Genomic DNA, 13,876 nt, shown 5'->3' on the forward strand with positions numbered 1-13,876 from the left:
GGTCCAATTGCACCCATGAAGAATAGTTTGGGTTAAGAGTTTTCTTACTACCATCATTAGGATCTAGAATTTTCTCTGGTGGTGCCTTGGCCAAACCATCAATCAAGCCCATCAGTTTGTAGGCTCTGAGAACTAGCAGAAGTTGAGCCCTCCATAGAAGAAAATTTTCTCCATTCAGCTTGATGGTGAGATATGGAGAAATGTTGGGAATGGAGTTCATGGCTATTGTAGTAGTTATGTTATGAAGATCAGAGGAGTTAGAGCTCATAGCTTCAACCGAATCTGCACTGTGAGATGCCATAGGCTCTGATACCAATATAAAAATGTAGAAGAGAGAAATAAAAAGTAAAAGAATTTAGTAACTCCTATTCTTGGAGTAGATCTATCATTGGAAACTGCTAAAGATCCTTTATTAGCAGCTGCTATTCTAGACTGAGAGGCTCCATTGGTAACTTTCAGACTTGTGGAGTTACCTTTTGGAGAGCTTTCCTTAATAGGAATAATGGAATGATGCTTCTCTCTATTAATTTTGAGTTTTGTTTTTGATGAGGGGCATTTTGGTTAACCCACTTGATGGAGGACACGTGAAGCTGTCAGCAACACAGCGTCCAACTCAGCAAGACATCTCGCCAGTTCAACACATGGCAGTTTATAATAGGTGCGTGGCCGAGCTGAAGCGAGCTCGGCCCACTGACAATGACAGCTTGCCCGAAACCGTCTCACATGCCATATCTGGTTTAGTACCGTTACCGAAACAATAGGGACAACTCGCCGAATCGCGCGCCATGAGACCTGTAAGCGACCTGTAACTGCCGCACAAATTTAGCAACTAACGGCCCAACACTCCCTCAAACTACAGAACAACTCTACAGAAAACTCAAAGACGTTGACCAATGACACCTGGACACCTAATAACTATTAAAAGAACCCAGGGACACTTCTAAGGTATGAGCACATAAGCTCTCACTCTCTCTCAATTTCTCTTGGAGAACTACTCACTAACTTAAGCATCGGAGTATCCTCCTAGGTAAAATTTACCCAGGCACTCTAACCTCTTTTTCATTTCAGCAACTCTCAGATCGCGCCTTCATCTCGGCACAACAGCTCGGACTACCCCAGATTGAACCCAGTCCGAGCCACTTCACCAAACACGGGGGAGTGAACAGATTTTATGCTTTATCTATTGGTGGGCATATTTTGTGCTTCATCAATTGGGGTCGTCTGTGGGAAATGCAGCAAAAAGCATATGTTTCCTTTCATTCATCTCTTTCTCTCTCTCATTTTCCTCAAAAAAACCTTTCAATGGCATCTTCTGGTAACCCTTCTACCAACAACATCAATGGCCAAATGCCAATGATCACGATAGGCCAAATCAACGCTCCTTTACCATCGGTCGATGCTTAGAACAATGTGAACATGCCACCCCCACCTCTAATGGCACCTCCCATAGATGTGGATGTACAACAATTTAATGATTTGGTACGATGCGTACACAACATGACAGAGAAAATGCGAATGTGGGAAAAAAGATTTGTATTCATTTCTGGGCAACAACAACAACCTCTTCAGCAGTAGCAACAACAGCACCAGCAACAACAATATCGACAACCGCATCCTGTGGTACCAAATCAACCGGTTCAGGAGGACAATCAGCAAATACCGCAAGGAAGTCAACCTCGCAACAGCCAACAACCTCCTTGTCATAACTCCGATCGTGAAAACTCACCCCCTCAGTGAGTGTGAAGCCAAATTCAGGTCCCAGATAAAGAAGAAGCGGTAGCTCGAAATGAACAAGTCCCAGTAGAGAGTCAAGCAGATGCACCAGTCGGTTCCAATGCAGCTAGCTCCACTGAATATACCAAGAAGAAAAATGGACACACCGAGCGGAAAGAAAGTACAGCCTGCCCAAGCCAAAAGTATGATACCACTTGGAGAGCGCAGCATTGCAACTGGTAAATTGGTCTCCCTCTCAGAACAACATAGCTTGACCCACGAGACTCCCCTAGCACCCGAAATCCTTAAAGCACCACAGGCCAAAAACTTCCGGGCCCCCGCCCTTGAATCCTACCAAGGAAAAACAAAACTCATAGAACATGCAAATTGTTTTCAGGCCCTTATGCTCCTCCATGGAGTGAATGACGCCAGTATGTGCATTGCGTTTCCCACCACTTTGAAGGAAGAAGCATGGCTATGGTATTCAGGGTTGGCCCTAGGGTCTATAAAGAACCAGGACCAGATCGCCAGACTCTTTATTAATTAGTTTGTCACCAACAAGTAACATCTGGAATCTGCTACATGTCTATTCAACACCATACAAAAGCCCAATGAGACACTTAGGGACTACATTTGACGATTCAACATGGAATGGCTACAGATTCTAGACCTAGATCCCTCTGTACAGCTCATTGCGGCCAAGAAAGGAGTAAAACATCGAGAGTTGAAGTGGGAAATTGAATTGCGTCTGCCGACTACCATGGAGAATTTCCTTGAAGTAGCCAATGATTTCATTAGAGCAGAAGAAGTAGTGGGCACAGAGTCTGAGACAACCAAAAGGAAGCGAACTGATGAAGAAGCAAGCACCAATAGAACCAGGTGAAGGAGCAAGTCACCTAGAAAGAGCAAGTCCCCAAGGAGAGGAGACGTAGTAGCTCACCACACCAAAAAAGTAGGTCATCAGTTAGGAGGGCAACACAACGAGCAGCAATGCCACCGGCATACGCGAGGGTATTTACCCCGTTGAACACCAGGAGGAAGGAGATCCTAATGCAAATTCAGTTCAATGATTATGTAATGTGGCCTCCCAAGATGAAGGGAGACCCCAACACCCAGAACCCAAATAAATATTGCCATTTTCATAAGGATTTCGGATATGACACTGAGCATTGTTGGAATTTAAAGAACGAGATAGAAGACCTCATCAAACGAGGTTATCTGAAATGTTTTATCAAGGATGAAAGACAACCCGAAGTAGAAACCAGCAAGGAGGCACCTCAGGACACCAGGCAGTAGGATCAAACTATGTAGAGTAAGCAAACACAAGAAAGGTAGGTCCAAGGGACCATAAATGTAATTGTTGGGGGCTCAATAATAGCAGGTTGTACCACGTCAGCCAGGAAGAACATAGTGCAAGAATTGAAGCAAGAAGGCAGCCATGTAAGCGCCCACAAAAGGAGGAAGTCATTTATTTTATAGAAGATGATATGCACAGGATCTAGTACCCCCATGGTGACGCCCTAGTGGTGAAACTACTCATTAATGATTTCAAGGTGAAGAGGATCCTAGTGGACTCAGGCAATTCGACAGATGTTTTGTTTGCAGAAGCTTTTAATAGGATGGAACTAAGCAAAGGTGACTTGTAGCCTACCGATGTACTCTTTGTAGGATTCTGTGGCGAGGTAGTTCGCTCGATTGGCAGGATCAAGCTGCCTGTTGAGGCTGGCTCGCCACCCCACATGATACGTTTTGAACATGATTTTCTAGTAGTGGTTGTTGCATCACCATACAACGTAATCCTAGGATGACAGTACTACATGCGTTGTGAGTTGTGGTCTCAACATACCACCTCGCACTGAAATTTTCGACAAATACGGGGGTAGGAGTGTTACGAAGCAACAAACTGGAATCCCGAAAATGTTATGTGGCTTCGTTGAAAGCCAAAGGCAAAGCGACAGTTGATATAGACTTGGAGCCACCACCGGAGAAGATGGAAGAAAGAGCTTGCACAATCGAAAAAACGACAATGGTATAGGTCTCCAAAGCCGAACATGAAAAAGTACTCCAAATAGGAGTCCACCTGAGGGAACCATTGCGATTTGAATTGCCTAGTTAGCTACTGAAATGCTTGGTATAGACCCTAGTTTGATAACTCGTAAGCTTAATGTGGACCCTATAGTCAGACCAGTCTGGTAGAGGATGAGAAACCTTGCCCTGGAAAGGTGGAAGATAGTAAACGAGGAGGTGGGGAAGTTGTTAGTAGTGAACTTAGTTGAGGTAGTCCAATACCCGAGATGTGTAGCCAATCCAACCTTAGTAAAGAAAGCAAGCGGCAAATGGTGGATGTGCATAGATTTTACCGACCTGAGCCGAGCTTGCCCAAAAGATAGCTTCCCCCTACCTAGTATAGATCGCCTGGTACATGCGGCCTTAGGCTTTGAACTGCTCAGTTTCATGGATGCCTATTCAGGCTACAATCAAATTCTAATGGACCCCAAAGACCGCAAAAAGACCGCTTTCATCTCCGAAACATGCATGTACTGCTATAAGGTTATGCCATTCAGTTTAAAAAATGTTGGGGCAACCTATCAGTGTTTAGTAAACTTTGTTTTTTCTGTGTTGATTGGCAATAAAGTCAAATGTTATGTCAATGACGTAGTTATAAAAACTCTTCTTTCGAAAGATCTAGTTTTTGATTTAAAACATTTGTTTGATGTTCTGCGCAAACATAACTTAAAACTAAATCTGAACAATAGCGCTTTTGGTGTAACCTCTGGCAAGTTATTGGGTTACATCGTCAGCTAACGTGCTATAGAAGCCAACCTAGAGAAGATTCAAGCTATCCTAGATATGAAACCACCTAGATCGGTTAAATAGATCTAGAGACTAACAGGACGAATAACAACCTTGAACCAATTTATGTCTAAATCAGCTAGGAAGTGTCTTCCCTTTTTCAAGGCCATAAAAAAGAACTAAGCCTTTGAGTGGACTAAAGAATGTTAGCTCGCCTTCGACGAACTGAAACAATACCTTAGCTCGCCCTCCTATTGACTAGGCCAGAGAAAGGAGATGAGCTCAAGCTCTACCTCTCTGCAAGTGACGAGGTGATAAGCTCAGTCCTTTTGAGGGACGTAGACAAAGTACAACAACCTGCTAATTGTGTCAGCAGGGTTTTCCACACTACTGAGACAAGGTACCCCAACATAGAGAAGCTTGCCTTTACATTGGTATTAGCCACGCGAAAGTTAAGGCCCTATTTCCAAGCCCACACCATAGTGGTGCAAATTGACCATCCCCTGAAGTAAGTCCTCCTGAAGCCTGAGGTCTCAGGAAGGCTCACTATATGGTCAATTGAGCTCATTGAATATGATATCCGGTGTGATTTCGCATATTTTGTGATTTTGAGATTTTGTAAAAAATCCATATTCTGGGATTTGCGATTTTGCAAATTGCAAAGTTTGTGACTTACAATTTTGCAAACACAAGTTTTTGATCACTTCTTACTTAAAATCACTCTTATTTCTCTTAGTCCGATTTGCTATTGTCTCATAGAAAATTTCTTTGGAGATTATTGGTTTACATCCTTTATATAAATTTTGAAGAATCATCATGAAGGGGAATGTGTTGATTCGAAGAGGTTATTTGTACAATCACGATTTCAAACTTTGTGACTATTACGTTCTCAACTAGTTAACAATTAGGACCATTAATGTTTGAATAACATTCCTTGATCACACCTAATTAAGTCATGACCATTGGATTAACTTAAAACGTCAATGGTCATGGTTTAACCTTCAAACCAAATGCATCCTTATGTGTGGCTCAAACCAGATGTAATTTTGCATATGCGAATTTGAGATTTTGCAAAAAATTCATATGTAGTGATTTGCGATTTTGCAAATCACAATGTTTAAAATTTGTGATTTCACAAAATTCATAATATGTGATTTCATAATGTGCCATCACAAACCTTCTTATTGCATCAAATGTCATCACACTAAAAATATAGTCACTTCGTATGCCCCATTGCATCGCACATATGTGTGCACACATGTACACGCATTACGCGATAGCAAGTCTCTATACTCTCTTCTCTATAACTTTAATAAGTGTAAACAAGCTCGTACTTAAAAGCTCAAAACAAGTTCGATAATTTTCCAATGTGGAACAAGGCTTTGAGGAAGAGAAAACAAGTTGAAGAACTAGTTTTGGTGGAAATTTAAAACCATTTCAAAGTGCATATGTAAGTGTGTTTTCCATGTAATTCATCAATCAAACACTCACTGTATTTTAATCTTATAGTGAGATTAAAGTCCAACAGTGTAGCCCATAAAGAAAAGAAAATTTTTCTAGATTTTGCCTACTTATGCAAGTTGTGATGTCAAGATACAACGTTTTTTTATTTATACGAGAAACTATCCTTTTGTAATATCCCTTATTGAAATACATGTGTAATATCTTTGTGTAAATATAAATGTGTAGATTGCAAATCTTGTATTTTATATTATATTGTATGTATTTGAATTGTGCATATTTGTATTTATATTCTTTTTAAAATGGATGTACTTTCATTGAAACTTTTAATTTCATTTAGGGGGCATTCTATAACATAAGTGTTTTTGTTTTCATTTATTTTTGGAATCTCACATCAACAAAAAAACAAAAACATGTTCTTAAACTTAGTTTTTATTTTCAAAGTAAAAAACAAGTTGGTTTTGTTTCAAAAAACAATACATGTTTATGAAATCGACAAAATATTGGTTTTAAAAGAAAAACCAATTTTCTAGTATAAAAAATATATGATTTTTGAAACATGGTGTTGAATATAAAAAACATGTCATTGAAATCGGATTCAAGAAAATGTTTTTGGCTTTAGTTTTGAAAAAAACAAACAAACATGCAACCAAGAACATGTTTTTTATGCTTTTGTTTTAAGAAACAATATGTTTTCAAACAAAATGATTTTGATTTGTTTTTAGAATAGACAACAAAGAAAACAATTCGTTTGGCAGAACGCCCTTTTAATTAATCAATCTTGCATCTTGATGAGGGGTGATTGGGCCCTCCATTTACATCACGACACATGACATTCTAGAACCGATGCATGATACCTTAGTGCCATGTAGGCAGCAACTTTGGAAACACCTCGGGCATGCCTTGCCTACCTTAAAAGTCCCAGCACCAACTCAGCAAGGCCAACCTTCGGACACCTAGACAGGTCAGGTTGGCCATCTCAAGGGAAACCTCTTGCCACCAACCTGACTAAGGCCCAGTTGGCGACTTGCATGACATGGCGCCCGACCTCCATTGCCTGTGGGCTATCATCTCTGAGTCCTCCAGGATCACATTGCCTCATCGACGGAGTTAACTCCCTACCCCACCCACTTTGGAGGCAATCAGATAAGCTCTATCACTGAGTAACCACCCAAGTACTCTGACTATTTTCTTGTAGTTTGGCCAACCGACCTCATACGCCGACGTCCAAGCTGTCTTTCCAGCAAGGAGCTACCAATTCACGCACCATCACATTTGTTAAGGGAAACACCAAAATAAGGGGATGACCACCATGGTTTCACTTGGATTTAGATGTAGGATAGAAGCCACATGCATGGATGGGATAAGATGGCATGCATCTAACCACCAACTATATAGATAAAATTGCCTTTATTTTTTGTTTTTTTTGATAAACCAAAAACTTATATTAAACTAATGAGAATGCCAAAATACATAGTCTAGATCCAAAAAAGGAGGATCCCACCAAATCTCTTCCATAGTAAAAGACTTAGCCTGATTGGCTATGCACTGAGCCACCCCATTAAGTTTCCTACTTACATTACAAAAAGAAATAAGGTCCAATCCTTTACAAGAAGATAAGATAATATCCAAAAGATATAAACAAGTCCACAAAAAAGAAGAATAGATGGATCTATTCAAGGCTGAGATTTCTAGGAGGGAATCAGAGAACGTTATCCTCTAAACCAAGAAATATCCATAGCTTTCTTAATGCCAATCAGCTTAGTCTCCATAGATAGCTCTATCTTTGATTATATAGGTCCCAACTGCAACAAAGGAAAAATTATGAGTTAGTGAAGAGAAAGCAATTATTCCATAGCAAGCAAATCACCTCCTTGAGACGACCTGAAGGGATGAGAGATCCATCATATGGATGGCCGAACCCGGTAGGTAGGTTGGGCAAAATTTCAAAAATTTCTCTCTCCCATGTGGGAATCACATTCCCTATTTTAGAAAACTGCATTTTCAATGATCAATCTTGAACCCTAAACCTGACCAGATCTGAAACTAAAAGGTAGGAGAGGGATATACCTGATACAAAGTAGTAGTAACTCCCAATGAAAGTGTTCACGCCCAAAGAGATCACCAAAGATTGCTCCCACTGAAGATGACACAGCGTAGGGTGGAGCAGAATCAGTAGGGTGGTTCTTCAACAAGAACCTGATTCTTCACAAGAATATGATGGAGGGCGAGTGAGCACGACTTCAGATCAGTTTTTCTTCCAAAACTGATATCAAGAACCTTTCTTGATTGCTCCTATAGGTGGAGATCGAACTAGCAATGGCGGCAACAACAGGAGAAGGCAAGAGCAAAAGAAGGCACCAGTCCAACTGCAGCTGTCTTCTCTCTTGAATCAGTAATCTTAAAGGATGAACTGGGGTTCGCCCTTCTCCTCTATTTATAGCCTTAAAGAGAGGTTCTCATAATCTCATTAGGAGTTTCCTAATCCAAATCTTGTATTTGGATCTAGAGTCTCTTTAAGAGATAAGGATAACCCCTTATCTTATCTGCAGATAAATATCAGCCCTCCTAATATGATTAGGAGTTTCTTGATCCAAATCTCTATTTGGATCTAGACTTTCTAAGTGGATAGGGACAATCCCTTATCCTATCTACTGATCTAAATCCCAGAATTGCTCCTCTTTAATTAATCACATTTAACCAGTTTGAATTGGGCTTTAGGCCCATTAAGTCCATATGCTCACTTATCCTCCAAACTGCTGCCCAGTTGGGTATCCTTGTATGGCGTGGGACCCAAACATTGATCTACACATCAGTCACATTGGTTCAGCCCAACCTCTGTTACAAGGCCTGGCCGAATTCACTGTAGGAGACAGTGAACCCCTGAGTCCATCACCATGGGCTCTTAATGGGCCCAACATTTACACTAAATGGTCCCTGGGTCAAGTCACCTTATAAAAACCCAAGGACTGTGGGCAGATGCAAGATTAGCCATCAGGCATTACCCTCAATGGTCTTACACTTAACCTCTCAGCCCATAATGATCAAACACCCGACAAGAGAGGACCTCTCCCTCAGTTGCAAGGAACAATGTTGCGCTCTCTACTCACATGGATCCCGGGAATTAAAACCGTTTTGTAAACATTTTGAAACCATAATATATATGCATATCTCTATATAAATATATTTTTCAAAACAAATTTCAACGGTTGAAATCAACTACCGACAGTTTTGGTTTCCATCAGAGAGAGTGCATCCCCGATCATTCACTTTGTTCGACAAAGATGTTGATCTTGTCACTATGATCACCCACTCAGATGAATTCTCAAACTGTCCCAACATACCCAGGTTTTGACCCCCTCTAAGGATCTCACTGATTGGCATATCAAAGAAATCTCAATCCGACACTTAGTGCAGTATCATAATCGAGTCTAGGGGTTAGGTGTAACATTCCAGTTTTAACCATCTATCTCCAAGGTCCAAGGCAATACTGGAATTCTGGTTCGATTCGGGGTTTCAAGAAAACCCACACTGCATGTACCTCAGGTCTTACCCTGGCAGCTGAGACAAACTACTCCAACCAACTTGGCGGCACATCAGTGTCAGCCTTGATAGGATAAATCTCCCCAAATCTATCCAACGGCTATGAAGATTCTAAACTAACATGAGTTTCATATGTTTCCAGTTTAAGGGTATTACACAGAAATACACCATAATAACATGAATCAAATATGTACTTTATTCATTTACATTAAATGTCATAAGGTACATCATTCTGATTGGAGCTAAGGGCATACACTACCTAACACAACCCTTAGGCTCAGTTTGGAAGGAGTACAAATACAAATATATAGAAAACAAATTCATGTATTTTGTATTATTTTGTATGCATTTTCACTGTATAAATTTGTATTTGTACTCCTTCCAAATTGAGCCATAGGAAATAGGCCTATAAATGGAGCGAATTCGAATCGGATATGGCTTGATTCGAATTTGAAACTAATTAAACAAGGGGACGATTCGAATCCGTTTTGATATTCGATAGTTTTTTAAAATAATCATCCAAATTCGAATTCGTCGAATAAGTCAAATATCCGAATTCGATTTAAGTTTGATTGACTGTAATATGTTAAGTTTAACCACTCAAACTTAATTTAACAAAAGAACATAAAATGAATTCGGTTGATTGGGTTGCTCGTTACATTTAGAGAAAAACACACCTCAAAGAGGAATTATCGACCAATAATCTGTTATCTTATTGATTCAATTCAGGTGCAATCATCAGATCCATTGTCTCTAAGGACTTGGTTGAGAAGTCAAGTTTATTTTATTCGGCTCAACAGAAATCATTTACAAGTCTAGTAATCGTCTTCGAAGGATGGAGACACTGAGGAAAAAGTCTACAACTGGGAAGAACATTGGAGACGCTGAGGAGAAAGTCTGCAACCGGGAAGAACAGAGACACTGAGGAGAAAGTTTGCAACCGGGAAGAACATCGGAGATGCTGAGGAGAAAGTCTGCAACCAGGAAGAACAGAGATACTAAGGAGAAAGTCTGCAACTAGGAAGAACATCAAAGATGCTGAGGAAAAAGTTTGCAACCGGGAAGAACATCAGAGACACTGAGGAGAAAGTCTGCAACCGGGAAGAACGGAAACACTGAGGAGAAAGTTTGCAATTGGGAAGAGCATCGAAGACATTGAGGGGAAGTCTGCAACTGGGAAGAACGGAGACACTGAGGAGAAAGTCTACAACCGGGAAGAATGGAGAGAATGGGGAGAAAGTCTACAACCGGGAAGAAAGCGCAACTATCTTGAATTGATACACTAATTTTAGCCATTAATTTTTGAAGATCAACCACCTCCCCTTGAAACATAATAGCTAGCATTTGTAAGCTCTCAAATATGGTAACAAATAACTGCCATGCGAGACAGGAAATAAGATCTACCATTAAAACTATGAAGAGATTCAAGCCAAAACAGAAACAACTTAAAGATAGAGAAAGAGGGAAGATCTCCATTAAACGCAAAAGGAGGGGAAAACCAAACAACCTTGGTTGCAAGACAGAACACAAAAATATGCATAATTCTTTCATTCTCCTGTCCGCATAAGGGGTAGGGCCACTTGATGTTAAAACTCTTTGCAACAAACAAGTCAGAGACCTGAACAAGCTCCCTAACTACCCTCCAAAGGAACAATTTAAATCTAAGAGCAAGTCTTAGCTTCCAGAATTTGGGAATACTGCAGGGAACCACAAGAACTAGTTTCCAGAGAAACTAAAAATATGGGTATGAAGAATGAGCTTAGCCCAAACTGGATCAAAGCAATTCCTGACTTTAGGATCATCCCAAGACCCATCCACCATTATTGAGTCAGCAATGGTGAGGTTTTTATACTCATAAGGGGGAGGACCGATTGGAGTAATAAAAGAAGAGTCCTTTTGGAGTCCAAAGGACATTTTAGGCATTAATCTATGATTCCTAAGAAACTTTAAATCCTATGTTAATATACAACTCCTTTAAGGAGTGAAAGATAGCCCACCAAATCATAGAGGTCCTAGACTTTAATCTAACAAAAAGAGAGCAAGGCTTTTCACACATTTGGCTCTTAATAATTGAACCCATAGGGCATGATGGTTGTTGAGGAAACACTAGGTCAACTTCTACTGAAAATGCTCTGTTCATTCCTGCAGTCTTTCTCAACCCTAAACCCTCATCAAACTTTGGGGAGTATAAGACATCCCAATTTGTCCAATGAAAAGTATTAGAATCAGTCCTTCCTTACCACCAAATGTTCCTTTGAATTTTGTCTATTTGTAGCTGGCAGCTAGAAAAAGTTCCTCTGTACCGCTTGAGTGACTGACTTCAAGGGGACCAGTTTCCCAGCAGGAAAAATGGGATGCTTGCCATCTACTCAATTTGCTGCTCAAGTTTTTCAAAAGATACTAAAAATTTTGAGATTTTTGTCTTTTCCAAAACAGGGGAACTCCTAAATGTTTTGATTGACAATCCAGACTACCCGTTATCAGCTGCCTCTTGGGGAGTTTCTCCCCTTTATGACTGACATTCCTACTAAAAAACACCAGATTTATTACAATTGAAGACCAAGCCAAACATTTGATGAAGAAAATCATTAAGGTCCAATAAGTTAGCTACTTCTTCCCTAAAGGCTTTTAGGAAAATGAAGACATCATCTGCAAAAAATATAGATGGGATATTGAAGGGTTTTCCTACAGATTTTTATTTTATGAATAAGATTATTACTTCCAGCAAGTTGGAGGATTCTGAAAGAATCTTAGATAGGGGGAAAGAGGGCTCCCTTGTATAAGACCTTGAAAGGAGAAAAGAAATCATGAGGAACCCCATTTATTAAAACATACAAAGAAATAGATCAAGTTACACTAATGCTACAAAAAAAATCCAAGCATTTAAGAACCTTAATGATATAGTCCCACTCTATTCGGTTGTAGGCTTTCATAATGTCTATCTTAATAGTAATAAACCCCGAACATTTTTTCTGTTTCCTCATAAAATGCAAAAGCTCATGGGTAATCACCACATTATCAGTCATTGATTAACCAGGAACAAAAGCTTTTTGGTAAGGGGATATGCACTTGTCCAACAAAGGCTTTTAACCTATTAGTTAAGATTTTAGCATTTACTTTAGGCTGCGTTTGTTTTGTGTGTAAGTGAGAACTGGGGTAAATTTTACACCCCGGTTCAAATTTCCCTGTATTTGTTCTAGGTGTAAAACTCCACTTAGGACGAGTTTTACATCGAGAATCAGTGGAAAGTTATCACCTATAAAATTGATGTAAATCTCCATTTTCTTCGGTGTAAAACTCTACAACGGTCAAATAGCTTATACTCCATCATTATCTTTTCCGGGCAATCATTTCACCGGAGAATGGCATCACTTGAAGAGGAAATCGTCGGAAGCGCCCACCTATCTGATCCATGCTGTTCAGTACCACCAACCCCGTACCCACAAGATCCAGAAATCCAAGGTCTTGATCGCTTCTAGGATCATGTGTTCTTCTCCAATCACAGGGGGCGACAACATCACTCCACTTCCCCCATCTTCGCCTGTGGCTTCTGCTGTTGTGTCACTGGTGTGGTTCCATGAACCAACAACGGCTCTTTGATCTGATGTTTAAGATCCCTGGATCTTGACTTCAGTCTCCAGTTCTGAATTGCAAAGTACAACAAGATAGCCAAGGGTGCAACTAGCAGGATGAAAAGCACGACGGAAAAAGCGATGGAAAGAAGTCGAACATGATTTCCGGCATCGAGCCATGCCCATGATTTCCGGCGTCCGCAAAAGCACAACGGCAAAAGTACGAGGGGACCGACTAGAAGGATGAAAATGCACAGCTTTAATTAATTGTTGCCTGCAGTAGCCTACGTCGAGACAAGCTGATCTAAATTAACCTGCGTGGTGTCGCAACACCAAGACTAAAAATCGGCAATCCATATCGAATAAAGCAAGTATGTCCCCTATCACACCTAGCTCCGGGTATTCAGACCATTCTCCAATCCCGGCCATGATCTGGGCATGGTGTGGCGCCTTCCCACAATATAAGGTCAGAGCTAGCGTGAATTAGTTGAATAATCTTCACTATCTGCCCTTCGTCTTCCACCACCTCGTTTCTGAAGAAAACATTTTTACAATGGGAGGTAGTTGGTTTAAAATTGGTGACGGCTGCGGTATCAAGTTTGATGTCCCAATCGTTGGGATTAGAAGAATCGGAGAGGATCAACCGTGTGGCGAGGAGGGCAGCTGTGGTTGGACCTTCCACCATCCGGGAAGCATGTAGCAATGCTCCTCGGTCGTCTGCACCACCCAAGAAGATGACAGCCACACGAAGTGAGAGTTGTTCCAGTGACATGGCGGTGGTGGAGGCAGCAAAG

Source organism: Nelumbo nucifera, chromosome 1 (genome assembly GCF_055504915.1).
Source record: "Nelumbo nucifera cultivar China Antique chromosome 1, China Antique-T2T, whole genome shotgun sequence".
Lineage (NCBI taxonomy): Eukaryota > Viridiplantae > Streptophyta > Magnoliopsida > Proteales > Nelumbonaceae > Nelumbo > Nelumbo nucifera.